This window comes from Dipodomys merriami, unplaced genomic scaffold (genome assembly GCF_024711535.1).
Source record: "Dipodomys merriami isolate MVZ:Mamm:240054 unplaced genomic scaffold, mDipMer1.0.p SCAF_2513, whole genome shotgun sequence".
Lineage (NCBI taxonomy): Eukaryota > Metazoa > Chordata > Mammalia > Rodentia > Heteromyidae > Dipodomys > Dipodomys merriami.
The window spans coordinates 32512-41941 of record NW_027203953.1 but is presented as its reverse complement, the minus strand read 5'-3'; positions in this window follow the sequence as shown (position 1 = coordinate 41941).

The window sequence follows — 9430 nt, the reverse complement described above, 5'->3', positions numbered from 1 at the left end:
GTTCAGATTGAATGGGTGGGAAAAATAAAACGCTTCTGATCTTAAACATCACCTATTTATTTATTAAAAGTCGTTTTGGAAATGAGAAATGGATCTCTTGTCCATTTGGATAAGGATGCAAAAGATTATGACAAAATCCTATTTATATATTTCCTAAGCAAAAGATCTTACCATATATCCTGTAATGTGGAAATAACTAACATGGATACTCAGGATTGATCTAGATATCAGAATTTTAAAGACAGCCTTGGATAATCAGTCTCTGTCTTGTATATCCAAAAAGGAAGCTAATTGCACCAGTAGTATTCAAAGAATTACTAATAGATATTATCATTCTAATCTGTTTCAAAGGGAGTTGAATATGGATATTACCAGTAGTCATCCCATCTGTTCTAGGATTTAAGTCTTTTCTTTTTTATTTTAATTTTATTGTTATGGTGAGGTAGAGAAGGGGTATAGTTACATAAGAAGTTAATGAACACAATTCTTGGTGAACATGTTACCCCTTTCTCATTTATCTCTCCCTTTCCAATCCATAATCACCTCCCAGATTTTAATGGTCATCTCCAACATATTTTCTTTTTAGTATTTCTAATACATATGTCATTTCTTACCATTTTCTTGTTATGTGAATCATTGCACAGGTTCTATAGTTTCAGTTTACTTTTTTCAATTTAATGTTACGGCGAATACCTAATCTCCGCAAATTTTTGTAACACTTTTGGAAATACATCCCATTTATTAACTCATGTACAATGGAGAATTACAGATATTCAAAAACTATCGCAGGATGTGATATAAAAACACAATAAAGGGCTGGTACGGTGGCTCAGTGGTAGAGCGCTTGCTTTGCGTGCATGAGGCCCTGGGTTCGATTCCTCAGCACCACATAAGGAAAAAGAAAAAAGCTGGAAGTGGCGCTGTGGTTCAAGTGGTAGAGCGCTAGCCTTGAGCTGAAGAGCTGAGGGACAGCACCCAGGCCCAGAGTTCAGGACCCACCACCGGACATAAAGAAAAATAAAGTACAATAAAATGTACTAACTTTGAAAGTAGTTTATTCATAATTTTATATGAATTCATTACCCATTCTGTTTTCAGTTGCCGTTTTCCTAAACTCTTGCATCTCACAGTGTGATGCAATATGCCTTGTTCTGTTGCAAAGATTAACATGAATTGACTCAAAAATTATAGCCATATATGCAAAAGATCATAGCGATATAATAAATTATATTCCATACAATTACAAAAGAAGTGTCATAGATAAAACTTCAACTATGTTTCAAAAGAATAGTTCTGATTCCATTAGGAAGTGTGAAATATGCAAATGTTTGTAACATAACAGTCACAGTAGTTAGTGTTATTAGGGACAGATTCAGAATGATGTGGAATAATTAGCTATCTCTTCATAACTACATGAATAATTAATGTCTGTTTGAATAGTTCAATTCTACACATCAATAGTAGGAGATTCTAAAGACTGACTCCCATTAAAAATTGATTTATCATATCTGAATCTTGAGAACTCTAGTGTTGGGGGAAAGCAATATTTGCAATCCGTTCAGATGATAGAGCACTTAGTGGTTATCCAAATTAGGTGATAGCAAAGCAATAGTGTAGGATGGCATTGCATAAAAATAATTTATTTTAAATACTATTGCCAGGTGCCAAATTGCACTTATCTGTGTGTAGGTTAATCCCGCTAAGATAATGGGACCACCAATGATTCCCTAATTAATATAAAAAGATTTTTGTTTTTGCAAGTGTGGAAGAATAAGGTGAAACAAGACTTCACCATGTCAAGCCAAATATTTCAAACGCATGAATATGAGACACAAATAATTTGACATGTACATAGAAAGGCTTAAGCCTCCACATATTAACACAGTTCATCACTAAGAAGCAAACAATAATTCAAACAGTATTTGGAAAGCAGTTGGTATAATTTGTGGAGGGGAAGGGCAAAAACAAAATTGTTTAACTAGAGGTACAGATGGACCCATTGCAACAATGAGATGTACAAGTCATTATGTCAAACAAACTTACAACTTGGGTGTGGGGGGTGGATCAGGTGAGGGAAGTATGGGAAGGGATGGGAAGTGGTAGGGAAAGGAGAAACAAAGAGGAGGCTACAATAATTGATAAATGTACTCGTTTTCTTGCCTATGTAATTGTAACTCCTTTGTGCGGTATTCTCACAATAAAAAAATAAATTTTTAAAAAAACGCAAAACAATATTTGGCGACAAAACAGAAAGTATTGATTTGACCTCAATATTTTCAAATGTTCTCTCAAGACAAATCTCTACAGTTTTGTAATTTTCCTTCCCAGAAGAATTGTAATTTAAACAGCAAATCATATTCAGTATGAGGTTTAAAGCTTTGAGTTAGCATGGAGTAAATAAATGGTGTTGCCTAAGTTTATAAATTGGAAATATCCTATGTTGACATGAAGAAAAGTGCAATAATATCTCAGGATATAGTACATAAGTAAAACTACTAAATTTGTTTGATTTCCTATTTTAGATATGAAGAATTCACAGAATTTACTCAGTATATATTTTGACCTTAAAAGTGAGTAGTGTTTCCAGATTTACCACAGTGGTATTATGTATAAGAAGGATAAGCAGACAAATTCACAGAAATATTAACATGGTGTTTGCAAGCAAATTTTGTATAAAGTTTATTTCAATATATGTATTTTGTTTACTGAATTTCACAATGCTTTTATAAATTGTGGATCACAGTTCAAAATTATGCCTGAAAATTCTCTGGAAGCTACTGAATATATATTTTCATAAGGAAGTTCATTGGGCCGCATAACGCCATTTTTCCAAAGTATATTTTAATACTTACCTGCCCTCTATTAAGTACTGCTAGTAAATATTGCTGAAGAGCATCCTATCAAAGACTACAGCATAAATGTTTAGAGTTGATAGAATATTCGGACAGAATTTAGTGATTGGTGCTATCATTCCATGATACAAAAAAATGCTTCAGAGAGTAGTGTCCTGGCATTTCAATGAAACCTAGTAAACTAGACATGACACGGAACTTGTAGGAAGACAATAGCTGATATTCAGAAAAGCTCTGAATATGAGTAATATTTAGATCTAAGAATAAAAGCAGTCACATAAACGGGAAGAATGAAAAGAATTCTGTGCATATTAAGGAAGCGGCTAAAGATAAGTAGATCCACAAAAGACAACAGGAATCCCTTCCATCACATAGACGTACCATTTGCAGTGGTCACTTCCTCTGTTTGGTCCCATACTTAATGTAACAATGACGTAATAATTTCACGTTGAGGATTTCAGGTCCTTCATCATTGCGCCATCTGTCTCAATTGAAATGCTCCCTTCTGGCCCAAAGCCCGAAGAGTAGATTCCATTTCTGAGTGCTGTGATTTTCATCATAGAATTCACAGGAATTGTGTTAAGCTTTGATAAAAGTGTGCGGCTGGTGTCTTCTTAACTTCTAACTCACCACAACTGTGATCGTATTTTTTATAACTACATAGAAGGTTACTATATATGGCACTTGTTGCAATGGTCTGTTTGATCCAGGGAAGTATATATCCCTGCCCTAAAATTACTCCCAGCAAAAAATAATAACTGCATTATCTTTCAGCCACTGAAAAAGGGCTAATGGAGAACAGTGTACTTTTCTCCTCAATAAACTTTATCCAGCAAGAAATAAAGTAACTGCTTGCACATATAAATACCTTAAAGTTAACTTTACCAAGGAAATATGTTACACTGTGTGATGTATTAAACAAGTAGTGAAACCTGTGTCTTAGAATGTGATATGAGGGGAAAAAAATTACAAGACCTGTGCTCTGGGGTTTTCTCACAGCTACTACTGAATAAATATTTAAAAGAGCAGGAAAGAAGGCAGCACTCAATATAGGTTTTTATAAAATAGTAAGTCAGGGGCTGGGAAGGTGGCTAGAGTGCTTGCCTCACATGCCTGAGGTTCGATTCCTCAGCACCACATAAACAAGAAGAAAAAATCCAGAAGTGGCGCTATGGCTCAAGTGGTAGAGTGCTAGCCTTGAGCTGAAGAGCTGAGGGACAGCACCCAGGCCCAGAGTTCAGGACCCACTAACGGACCCCGAAAAAATATATTAAGTCAAACAGAACTAGATATGAAGTAGCCATTACTTTTTATTTCCAGCCTTGAATGTGTTATCTGTAGTTTTAGTAATTGCCTTGATAACATATGACATGAAGGTTCAACTCACAATTCTATTTCAAGTTGTTGGAAACACTTTCTGAAATATTTGCTAATGTTTAATATTTGTTAGCAGTTAATGTCATCTTTTATTATTCCCTTCTTTGCAACTGACATCATCTGAAGAATACCAGACAGTCTTTTGGATAGTTTATTTTGCTTGAATTCAGGGCCCTTCCTATATCACTAAGGTGTTTTTGTTCAAAGCCAGAGGTCCACTAGTTTGAACCACTGTGATACTTCTGGTGTTCTAAAATGCTTGAATTGCACTGTAGTGTGTCTGATAGACTAAAAAGTCTCAGCCACCTCGGATTGGAGGTCTGAGACACCAGCATTCAGGTATGAAATTTTGTACAAGAATACCATAATGAAAATTGCTAAAGAAACAAAAAGGAAACTTCGGGGAAAATAACCCTAAAATCTGTTCTTAGAACTCAGCTTTAATTGGAAGTAAATTCCTAATACACATGATCAGTGATTCAGAACCACAAAAGAGAAGAAATATAAATATTTTCTGATGTTCAAATCCGTAACACGAATATCAGTAACTTTTGCATTTATGCTTACTTGATACTGTAGTTTTCTAAACTGATAGGAAGAGAAGCCTTCTGATGCCATTGCACATACCACAAATATTTGAGAAAATACGATGAAAATAGGCATGGGAAACTGGAGATAGAATGGTATTATCTGTTCATTATTGCATAATCTAGAAACATCCAAGAACCAAACCTACAGAAAGGGTTACGAAGGTGGACTAACATGGTATATCTTGTGTAACTTCTAAAGTAAATCAGAGTCGGTAAAATAAAGCAAGATACCTTTCATAAGAAGGAAGAAAAGATCCAAACTACTAGGGTTTTTAACCAACATTTTTCACCTTTTAGCATGTATCCCTTGATATAGATCTCTGTTAAGGTGATAGGCAAAAATTGCTCTATTTCTGTTACTGATGTAAGGAGTCTCAACTTGTGCTTGTGTCAAGTGAAACAGATAATAATGGCACACAGTACCCAGTAGGTTTAAAAACCTTCTACTTTTCTTTTATATACGAAATTTCCTGATAATTATCATTATAGTAGTAACATTTCTAAGCACCAGAATCAAATCCAAATGGATCAAAGACCTTGAACTCAAAGCAGACACTCTGAAAACATTACAGGATGGAATAGGAGAAACCCTAGGTCTCCTTGGCTCAGGTCGAAATTTTCTGAATAGAGACCCGGAAGCACAACAAATCAAAGAAAGGTTGGACAAATGGGATTGCATAAGATTGCAGAGCTTCTGCAGGGCAAATGACATAGCTGGCAAGATCAATAGAAAGCCCACCGATTGGGAGAAGATCTTTACTAGCCATACAACGGACAAGGGTCTCATATCTAAAATATACTTGGAACTCAAAAAATTAAACCACCCAACAACAAATCCTCAAAGAAACAACTGCCCAATAAATAAGTGGGCAAAAGACTTAAAGAGAAGCTTCTCTGAAGAAGAAAGAAGGATGGCCAATAGACACATGAAGAAATGTTCAACATCCCTAGCCATAAAAGAAATGCAAATCAAAACAACATTGAGATATCACCTCACTCCAGTTAGAACAGCAAAAATCAAGAACTCTAACAACAACAGATGCTGGAGGGGATGTGGACAGAAAGGAACCTTACTTCATTGTTGGTGGGAATGTAAACTTGTTCAACCACTTTGGAAAGCAGTATGGAGGTTCCTCAAAAGACTTCACATAGATCTCCCCTATGATCCAGCAATCGCACTTTTGGGCATTTACCCAAATGTTTACAAACAAGACCACACTAAAGCTACCAGCACAACTATGTTTATTGCAGCACTATTTACCATAGCTAAGATATGGAACCAACCCAGATGCCCCTCAGTAGATGAATGGATCAAGAAAATGTGGTATATATACACAATGGAATTCTATGCCTCCATCAGAAAGAATGACATTTCCCCATTTGTTAGGAAATGGAAAGGTTTGGAAAAAATTATATTAAGTGAAGTAAGCCAGGCCCAAAGAAGCATAGGTCCCATGGTTTCCCTTATTTGCAATATCTAGTATAGGTATGAGTCAAGCGGAAAAGGCCAGATATTGTGATGTTAGGAAAATGAACCCTTAAATATGTATTTTAATGTTTTTGTTTCTTTCATGCATGTGTTTCTAATGCATTTATAAGATTATTTCTTTGTTGCTTTGTATGTCCCTCCCCCACAGTGTAACCCCCGCTTTCACTATATTTGATGTCAGTATAACATGTGGAGGAGATGGGGACAAACAAGTCGTTTAAGGATTCAGGGGGACCTGTTGCAACAATGAGAAGTACAAAATGTCATGTCAAAACCAGCTTTACAATTTCGGTGTGGGGGGGGAGGGGGGTATAATTGGGTGGGGGGAGGGGGGTAAAATTGGGTGGGGGGAGGGGGGAGGCAGGGAAGGGAAGTGAAGGGTAAACAAAGGAGGAGGCTGCAATGCTTGGTAAGAAATGTATGCATTATCCTGCCCATGTAATTGTAACCCCTCTGTACAGTATGTTCTCAAATAAAATAAAATACAATTTAAAAAAAAAAAAAAAAAAGAAATACAAAAAAAAAGTAGAACATAGTTTAGAGTCCAGAAGAATGCATGGATGTAAACATTCAATAGACAGTCCTTTATATGAGAATTGTCAAATAATAGTATCAAAATATAATAGTGCCTAAATTTTATTTACCCGATGCTACTTGAAGTCATGAAATTCTTTAATGTGGATTCAAATCTGTTTGGTTCAAAATAAATTGACAAATGGCACACAAACGTTGTTTGACTGATTATAGAATGAAATAATGAATTCAACAATGTAATAACAGGAACGATTTTGAATCTAAACATCTATATTAATATTTCAAATTTTCCTTTCAGATATTCTCTATGCTTCATATGATGTGAGAGTCATAAGTGCCTATACGCTGATATTTGTACAACCAGAGTAATAAAAGCAAAACTAACAAATAGGAATTGCTTGTTGAATATTAACAAAACATGCCAACACAAACAAATGGCAAGAAATATGAAGGGGAAAGGGAGTCATGAAAAGCTATCATTCTATGTCTTTCAGAATGTCACAGGACATATGATATTATTTTGTAAGGATGCATTTTCAAAAATGCTTCTTCCTGAGAGTATTTTTTTGTTGGTTTTGCATATTGAATTCTACCCCTGCATTCTTCAGCTAAAGGTGATCCTTTCCCTATTTGAGGCATAGTGCTACTTTGGGTATTCTAGAGGGTAATTGGAGTTGAGTAACATGGGTTTTCCTGCATTGGATGGCTTTGGACTGCAATCCTCCGATCTCATCCAGTAGAAAAAAATGGATTATAGTTGTGAGCCCCTGGAACCTGGATTTCATGAGAATTTTAGAACAATTGATGTCATATTTCAGGACCCACCACCGGGCCCCGAAAAAAAAAAGTAAGTCAAACACAAATAGATATGAAGTAGCCATTACTTTTTATTTATTTCCAGGCCTAGAATGTGTGGCAAAGACGAATCACAATCTTCTAATATACATCGGGATTGACTCTAAGCCATCTAATAACTTCACATTTTGCAAATACTCATGTGTCATAAGCACACAATACAAAACTTCATACCAATTTTAGCAATTAGTTTTACACAATAGTGCAATCTTCAATATTTATTTTTCCCAGAAAGTATTTCATTGTTCATAGGAACCGGTATTATCTTTCTTTCTGAAAATGCAATTTATTTTCAGACAGTATTGCACATGAATGAATAATACACTAAAAGCATTCCTGTTGCAATTTGGGCTGGTGGTTCAAGCACATTTTATGAGGATCAACCTCTGGAAAGAAAGTTGGAACATGTAGTTAGGATGTAGGTTAGATATGTGAATTCCAAAGATGATCACCAGATATGGTGGTTTTGAAACCAGGTTGCATCTGGTGATGTGTATATTTAGACAGCAGTATTTTAGTTAATGATTGATATAATATTATGTGAAATTTTTGCAGAAAAATTTGAATGTAAGTACAATTCTTATGTTTGATTCAACACGAATATTTACATAAAATCCTGATAAAGAGAGTCTATCTGTGAATCTCAGCATTTTCTATTCATATTAGCTTTTGTAGAGACTGTAAAGGTCTCAAGGAATCAATGTAGGAAGGAGCAATCTATCACACAACATATTATAGTGGAAATATCTGACAATAGAAGAGATTATTTCTGCCCTTTCACACAGTGACAAGTGTAAATAAGAAAACAAATCCTTGCTTTTAAATTTCTACACTTTTCCACAAGGGTTCATGGCAGGAAAATGGGAGCCTACATATCATAAGTAGAGGAATTATCAATGACTATATTTTGTGACTCTGTGCTATGCTGTTGTCCAGGAACAAAACTACTTTACAAGAAACTGAATGCCAGTATATTCCTTGAGAATTATTTGCATGTCTCCATTCTAGAGAGACCATAAGTTCTCTAACATAAATTAATTCATGAATGTTTCCCTCAGAATATTGTGATTGGTGAGAATCCAGTTTGGGACAGTGTATCACGTAGCTCCCTGTCATCGTGATTCTAGTATTGTCACAAAGGAAAAGGTTCATTAATTCATTTTCCCTGTAACTAAGTCTGTGTGCACTTTTGGTCCAAATGTTTTCATTCAAATTGAAATGTTCATAAATGCTTAAATGTCAACCACTACAAAAATATTCAGTGACTTTTTACTATTTCTTCAATAGCCATACTAGAGTATCAAGTAATATTGTACAAATGCATGCAACATGTACTATTTGTAATTGTCATTTTCATTAGGCAAATTCTATGAACAAAACCAGTCAAAGTCTACCCAATCTGTACAATGTGCTTAATTCCTTCATACCTCGTGTCTAAATTTATTTCTATTACTTGTACTTGAACATGTTTTTAATCAAAGTGTCTTGTGTATAATAGCCTACCGTAACATATGGAAGGCAGAGAAAACACTGCTGGCTTAACAGAAAGTATGCCAATGAGCATCAGGGTGTGGTGGCAAATAACAGGAAGAATTCCATGTAGAAATCAAAGTTACTGAATTTTAATACAATTTTATAAAATTAAAATGTATTGTAGTTCATTCATGCCTATGAAGAAGAGGGATAATGTCTTAGAGTTTGATTCAATTGACAGAAGCACAAGATTTCCTTAG